This window comes from Labrus bergylta, chromosome 23 (genome assembly GCF_963930695.1).
Source record: "Labrus bergylta chromosome 23, fLabBer1.1, whole genome shotgun sequence".
NCBI lineage: Eukaryota > Metazoa > Chordata > Actinopteri > Labriformes > Labridae > Labrus > Labrus bergylta.
This window is the reverse complement of record NC_089217.1, coordinates 6,386,341-6,394,600: the sequence shown is the minus strand read 5'-3', so window position 1 is coordinate 6,394,600 and position 8,260 is coordinate 6,386,341. Positions and strand designations below refer to the sequence as shown.

The window sequence follows — 8,260 nt, the reverse complement described above, 5'->3', positions numbered from 1 at the left end:
AACATCTTCTATAGAAAATTTGCAGCACTGGCTGTAATTTTGAAAAATTACAAGCAACAGAAGAGGATTGGGGTGATATCAGTGCCGTCTGATTGTGATGCCAATCACTCATTAGCTTACAATTACGTTTGTCATTGAAACATAAAATATTTAGAGTTTCTTGAACGGCTAGAGAAAGAGCTGGCTGATTATAATTTTCCATGAAGCTACTTTTCATGGCTGGAAGGTGTGTGTTTGCGCGTGTGAAGACTGTATTTGTGTGTGTGTGTGTGTGGGGGGGGGGGGGGGGGGGGGGGCAGTCGTGCGCGTGGCACCCAGGAGAAGTAACGTTACTTTTTCAAGCGCATTATAGCGAAGATTTAACCAGGAGCACGCGTGCACACGCACGAGCACCTATTGCCCACTCGGCAGGTTTTCAATGGCAACAAGTGCCAATTCATGCAAGATCTATTCAACAGAAACTCTTGGTTGTGTACGCTGTTTCATTGTATTTTTTTTTTTTCTATTTCTCTTGTTTTGTTTTAATCGTGTTTGCTCTTTGTTTTATTTAATCAATGCACATTCTTTTCTTTCTACAATTTGGGCTCCCGTGCAGGGCGTTCACCACGCGGAGCTAAGGGCTGCTTTCAGCACCACGGACAGCTCTCGGTGTATTTCAGGACCACGGAGAGCGCCCGCTCCCCCCCCCCCCCCCCCATATGCATCCTTCGTTTTAAAGGCCGACGAGCAGATGCCAGTCTCTTGAGACTTGAAATATCATCATTTGCTGCTAAGGCGGACCAACCTCAGAGACTTCTAGAAGACAGGAGAGCTTACAGTGGTTGGGGGCCTGCAGAAAATTAGATCATTTGAGCTCATTCGAGTCCGTTATTCCTTACAAATAATCAAAACACAGTAATTCATAAGGGGCAGCAAAGTAAGCCGAATATGGCCCACATTTGGTGAAAGAGCAGTAGGGGATGTGACACTCCCCCCCCCCCCCCCCCACCCCCCCACATGTGACGCATGTGGTGAGGTAAGTGTGGCAGATGCCTACGTTTGCAGATGGTCCAGTCTGCTGGTCCCTATCCGCCCTGGGCTTGACGTAGCAGCCATATACTGGCATTAAGGCCCCTCATCATCCAGATGTGGTCCTTTGCAGTGCTCGCCTCCTCAATACACACCACAAAAGCGCCTTTTTTTAAAGCCCTTCTTTTATTAACTTGTTCTTTATTGGAGCATGACATTTCATGATGTACGCCTGCACATGAAGGGATTTACACTTGCAGGTTTATAGCTGGTGTTTGGTGCATGAGTTTACCCATTTTAGTCAAGATTTGATTATAGAGTTTTGGTCCTAAATTTAGATCCTTATTTCTAGATTTATAATTTGCATCCTGTGACCCAACAAAACTGCAAACACAACTCCAGAGGTATTCATTTTAATGAAGCTTGATGCAGGTTTACTTCAATTTCGCTCAGGTAGGATAGTCCTCTTTTCTTACACTGCCTCCTCTACAACAGAGGAATTGCATCATCTTAAATTTAAACAAACTAAATTCATATTGCTTACGTAATGCTACAGAACAATCAATTTACATCCAAAGTTGCTGTAAACTTCTAAACTGCCTAAATACAAGCTGGCAATATCTCCTCCATGATGTGATCAACCCCTTAGTCCTAGACAAATTTAATTTCTCTTATAATATTATAGAGTTCATAGCACGTCTTTAGAAATACAAGGAATATAACAGTATTTCCTGATTGTTAAAACATGTATTCCTTTAATACGCAAACAAATGCAGAGCCACTTGTCATCACTTCTAGGAGAGATAAAAACTAGTTGTAGGTGCAGTTTAAACCTGATGGAAAACACATAAAAGAGACAAAACACACTCAATAAAGACACAATGGTTAAAATGTAATGCTTAATCATAAATCGTTAAGAAGCATTTGAGTGGATTATGTGGTTAGTAAACGTATTTACTGACATGATTTAAGTACACCTTAGTTAAATGAGACAGAATAAAAAAAGTTCCCAGCATTTTATTAGAATCCCTGTGCAGTACATAAGTGGGTTTTATTTTAATGTAAGTGTATAACATTGAAAGGTGTTAAGGGCCAGCAACTACATCACCAAAATCACACAGTATAAACGATGTAGCTTGTCTCTTTGTTCATGGGGTGTGGTGCCCTGGTTTATTTGATGGCTGGATGGAAAGGGAGGACAGTGGCTGTTGTTGTGGAATCATTTACACTCTGATTCTCCTGAAATCATTTTGTGGCATATAACGGCATTCAGTTGGTGCAACAAAAAAAAAGTTAAACTTTTCGACAGATTTAGACCTAGCTGAGACATTTTGTACGGAGTATGTTGTGTCTGTTTAATTTGTGGTTTTATTGTCATAGAAATCTGTATAAAGTAGGGCTTTCTGCATTAACTAGTAAATTACAATTAATTAAGATCTGCAATTAATGCATTCATTTTTTTAAATCGCGATTAATCGCCTGCTATTTTGTCCCCTCAAACGCACCGTGGATAAGCCTCTGCAGTGCATCCCTGTAGTCACAGTGACGGAAAAGAACGACTTGAATGTCTCATTTAAAAACTCTTGGACAGCTCAGTTGAGGGGTCAAAAGTAATATCCACCTCATGACATCAAACATTTCCCTTTGAATCGTTCCTTTAAGCTGTTTTCATTTCATTTTTAATCCGTAACAAGTTCCCTTTTCTGTGGTCAAGTTAATGTCGTAACCTTCAATCTACCAGAAAGTCCTCGCTTTATTTCAAAATAAAAGCAGGGTTGAATATAAACAAGTAAAGCAGTACAACAATTATGTTTAAACACGACGGAAGCATATGTGGCTTCATGATGTGATTCTGACAGTGACAAGCATCTCTCTGTCCTCAAGCTAGTTTAGTTTCCTCCAGGTGAAACCCAAATTAAAGTGATGTAAGAATATGTTTTAAAAGGAGAAAAGAGATGTTTAGATACTGAAATGTCAAGAGTGACCAAAAATCTGAGGGTAAACCTTTTATCGCACCAAGTATGAATGCAGGCTTACCTTATTTTTATTGGAAACGTCAAAGTGATAAGCGTACAATCACCCTTCTTCTGTGTTGTTCTGGTAACAGGTACACTTATGAACCATCATATGCTAACAAACAGTGTTTGTTCTGGCCAATCTATGACTAGAGCAGAAGTCCAATAACAAAGCACCACTCCGTTTTAGATTGGGCAGGTCAATCCTACCAATCACCCCTCTCCAGGTGTCTTCTTCATTGCACATTGCCTCATTGCATTAGGTTCCATAGGGGGAACCATTTCCAGGACGCTGCCCAGAGACTCCAAGAAAGCAGCATACCCTGAACTGAAAACTTGTGTCGCTCAGCCAGGGGCTTTTCCACTATCTCCCACACCCACCAGGTACTTCTCACCCTGGGCAACTCCAGAAAAGGAGAGAGAGTCCAGCTCTTCTTCAGGAGTTTGGTTCTAGAACTGTTGCTGTGCATGGAGTTGAGGCCAACTATATCTTGCTGGTAACGTTCCAACTCTGGTATCGCCTCTGGTTCCTTCCCCTATTTTTATATTTTGTTTTGGTGGAATTTTGCGCTAGAATTGAATTTGGGATTTGTCTTCTTACTGTCTTTTGTAGTATCCTGCTCTGCAAATCAACCATTGAATTGATCCCTAAAGCCCTGAAGATCATTTCTTATATCATATTCAAAACAATCCAAGAGTCTTTTGGGTGGATTTTCAACATTATACTGTATATCTTTAGCTCATATTGAACAGATTTTGCTTTAGGAATGTGCTGATGGCTCTTGTTCCTTCCACAGATGCTGAGAGAAACGCCACAGAACGATGAAGACACATTTCTGTCCTTTGTGGGTCTTTTTGCGGTCTGGGCTTGCTGTTCCAAAGGCAGTAGCCAGGAAGCCCTTACCCCAAAAAGTATCTGCACTGGATCCTGGCTTCTGAACCAGAAGTTTTCCTTATTTCTCCCTCATGGAGCGAACGGTGAGTATCTCTCATCTTTGTGGGTGTTTCAGAGGAAGGACCCCTACTCATTATTGGCATACACACAGTAATTTGAGTTGCTTGAAGATAATTCACAACCTGAGCTTGTCAGATTGTTAGGTGGGGGTGTTTCTTCTGTATTTGTTCAATGATGAACTCACGACACAGACTGTGGATTATTTTAGGATGTAAGCGGTCGAGGTCAGACAGAACAACATCATAGCTTGACTGACAACTTTTTCATTTTAACAATCTTGCTTATATTCTGCTAACAGGTACAGCCTACAAATTCCTTTCCATTTGAGTACACGTCTAATAGGCTAGAAAGAAGACCTTTACTTGAAAATGTCAGAAATATATATTTCTTCAGTCTCTGCAAAGCACATTTCCTCTTCAGCTCACAACATAAACTCGGCTCCTACCCAAATATAGATCAGCTGCCATGAGGTGTCTTACACATGTACATTACAGCTACACAGACCTAAAGGAGGAAGAACCATAAAATAGTAGACAGATTGAAAATCCTACATTCACAAAAGTTACCGAGAGGAATTAATTCACAAGTATTCATACTGACAGAGATGCTCCGCAAAAGTGAGGAAAGGCGTTAGTGAAATCTGAGAATATAATCAGGACGAATCAGAGAGGCAGGATGTGGTTAAAGAGATACTTAATCAGAGGAACAGGAAACCTGAGAAGAATACAATTGCAAAGAGTCTTATGACAGTGAGGCGGTAGAGAGCAGATTAACTCGCCCTGACGTCAGATTGAAGAGTGTGAAGTCCCACTTCTTAAAGTTAATCCTCAATAAAAAAAATAAGTCAGTCAAGGTAATATAGACCTATTCTCAACTTTAGACAGCAATCAGATAGCTTGACACTTCAAAAAAGATGGTTGAAAGATTGCTTTTGTTAAAAAAAAAAACCTATTTTCAAAGACGAGTGCTGTTAAAAGCCATTTATATATTTCCTATATCGGATATTAGTCCATAATTGTGACTATAATATCACAGAAATACATTTTGTCAAATTTTAGACCATCCAGAACTTCTGCAGTAATAATGTGATAAATCAATATTTAATTTATTTACTTTTTGATCCAAACACACAGGTTTCCTATCATCAGTGAGTGGAGACTTTCCCATACCATCTTGTGTTTTCTGACCCGTTTTCTGATATTCTAAGACTAGCCAATAAAAGTTTGTCTCCCATGTATGTGTTTAGTATTTTAAAGGATCTTGGATCATCTTTGATGTTTGAATAGCTTCTCAAAGTGTGTTGAGAGGTAACTGGATGTAAAGAAATAAGTTCACAACTGCAGCAATCTACTGTATGTGCAGATATTTTAGATCATAAAGCTTTTAATGAATGATTTTAGAGTTATAATCATTACGTTATTTAACGCGTTATGTCATACGTTGCATGTGTATGAGTATGTATTTAAAATTGTGATTTTAAAAATATATTACCACTAGAATGTGAAAGACCTTTAGAAGTGACATAAAGAGGATGTGTACGATGAAGAAATGAGCTGAAGGAAAATGAACATGTAGCTCTGAGCGTTTGACGCACTGTGTTACATAAACGTCATTATTTATCCAAACCCCCGAGCCTTCACAGTGTAGTTTCTACGTCACAACCGGAGGCGATGTGTGTACGCTGACGAGGACACTTCACTTACACTAACCACGTGACCCAAAGGTGCATGTGTATGTGTGGCATGCATTACAGCGGGTCAACACAATGAGATGAACATCATAGGAGATTATGCAGATGTGACTCATATCCTTTTACTCCTGTCTACTTCTAATTCTATTAAATACTTCTCTTTAATGCAGTGTTATGACTTGTTTAATAAATGTGGAATAAAGTACTTTAGTCTCTTGTTGTCTGTCCATTAATATGAGCCTTTCTTTCATATTGATTGTAATAGTTACACTGGTCCAGTATGTGTGTAATATGATATGAATTTCTCAGTGGAAAAAATGGACGCAATTCATAATAACTATTCAAGAATTGCTTCACCGGAAATTATCAGTTAGGGCTAACAAACATAAGCTGCTTAAATAAAAAGTACAAGTACCAATTTCTTCATGTCTTACGGTAAAAAAAATGGTTTTGCATCCCAACAACAGAGCCAACTAATCCCAGACTAAACCAGAGTAATACAAGTGAATCATTTTCTGGTACACCGAGCGCCTGCATTCATTAATTGACCTCACAAATCTCAGACTGACCTTCCGATTGGAGCTTTAGAGATTCCCGGTGAAGCCACAGCCGCGGCCCACTGTTTGTGTGTCACACATTGCCGGGGGAAATGGGGCAGAACTTCATCCGTGTCATCAGAGAGGGACGAGGGGCTGTTGGATGCACATTTGCTCCTCTCTCACTAAAAGGGAAGTAAATTAAAATGTGTAGCCACAGGCAATCAACGGAAAGGGATGTTTCTTAGTTATATGACTAAAGCATTTCTATATTAAATGTATGTGGCTTCAGACTATTTAATACAAACCAAAATGCAATCAATGAAGTTAATTTGGAGCTTTTTTATGTCTGACAATGATATATGGTTAAAGAGAGACATGAGCAAAATATTCAACATTTATGGATAAAATTAGAATTTTCTTTGTAGTAATGTATGAAATCAGTGAAAACAACAAATTGATTTTAGATCAAGTCTTTTAGATTTGCCAGTGCAGTAAGATCAAATAAGAAGGAATTATAAAAAAAATATATATGTTTTTTTTTTAGAAAGGGATAGGGAAGGAGAAAAAAAATTCAAAGAAAAATAAATTGAACCCTGAGCCAAAATCCCATGAGAGTCCTATCCAAAGAGGCCTTAAATAAATGAATTCTGGGATGTTGCATTAAAGACTTGCCTTTAAAGGAAATGATTAAGAAAGAAAGAATGTCTAACTGCCTGAGACATGCTCAACATGCACTGTTTAACTGCTGCACCATTACATTTCTGGATGAGTGCAGCTCTCCAGAGGACGTTTTGAGAACTGCAACAGACGACTGTGACGTACTGTGGCGCTTCATCATGAAGACGCACAAACACAAAAAGAACTGAACCATATCAAAATATGTTCTGGTGAAGTTTTCACTAGTCTTAGCTGGAAACAGAACATGTTTACAGCAGGGGTTTTTTTTTTTGCTAAATGGTGAAACTGACTGGTAGTCTCCTCCCCATGACGTATTCACAAACTTACAGGAAAAATGTGCAACTTCCTTTGGTGATATTAAATACGCAGTCCGAGGAAAAATGTGCTGTCGTTGGCCATTGAAGATCTGGTCTGTGTTTTGGTTTTAACCTTCATGTTTTTGCCAAGAACAGCCAAGTATTTTGTTTCAACCCAATGACGTGATTAAACTTAATTCCCAATAGCTGACTCAAAGCCGATCTGACATTACTTGAGTGAACTTTGCAGAAAATAAGTCTTGTTCCAGTCAGTCAGCTGGCAGGACAATTTTGTGTTTTTTAGTCAGGTCACTGGAGATGACGCAAAGAAATGAATCCAACAGGTCTAAAGGCTCTGATTGATGAATTGCATTACTTCCAAGAGAAACCACATAAGTATTGAAATATGGTTAAACCTTCAATCGTAAGTGCTGTAGTCATTGGTTTTAACTGTTTTTTTCCTCCCTTTTGATATTGCTGAAATGACTTTACATGTAGAAAATGGTTACACTTAATACAATTAGAAAGGAACTAGCTGAAAAGAAAAGAAAGAAGCAACAGTTGACAAAACACAAACAATGACAATAACATTAATGTTTGGGTCATGTAGAGCAAGTCGGGGTTGGAGATAAAAAGATTGTAACACAAATTTTAGCTATAACTGCACAAAAGAGAAAAAAGAGGATGGGGAGAAATTAGCTCAAATTAGATTAGAAGTGAATAAAAAATTAAGCAGTAACATGTATTGGGGACTAGCTAATGCTAGCTCATGCAAAAAAGTAAGCTATTAAAAGAAGACAATTAAGCAAAAACACTGTTAAAACTGGCAAATAGCACAGAATGCTAATGTCAGCATCCTAGTGGCAATGCTAAAATTCTGATGTCTTGCAAGTCCTTATTACCAGGTTCACTTTCTTAGTTTAGCCTGTTGGCATGCTTACTTTGCTAATAAGCAGTAGACACAAAGAGTAAAGGCAGATGGGAATGTTATTTGGTCATGAAGCTAATCATCACGCAAATGTAAAAAGTTATTTATCATTGAGGTTACTAGAAATTATGCAACAGAAGCAATTCAATTT

At 38.7% G+C, this 8,260-nt stretch overlaps 1 long non-coding RNA gene across 1 annotated transcript; it reads left to right on the top strand.

The window, feature by feature from the left end:
* Positions 1-306: 306 nt before the first annotated feature.
* Positions 307-5,886, top strand: LOC136177675 (uncharacterized). Its single transcript, XR_010665182.1, has 2 exons — positions 307-4,001; positions 5,112-5,886. It is a non-coding gene; the product is annotated as an uncharacterized lncRNA (long non-coding RNA).
* Positions 5,887-8,260: the final 2,374 nt, after the last annotated feature.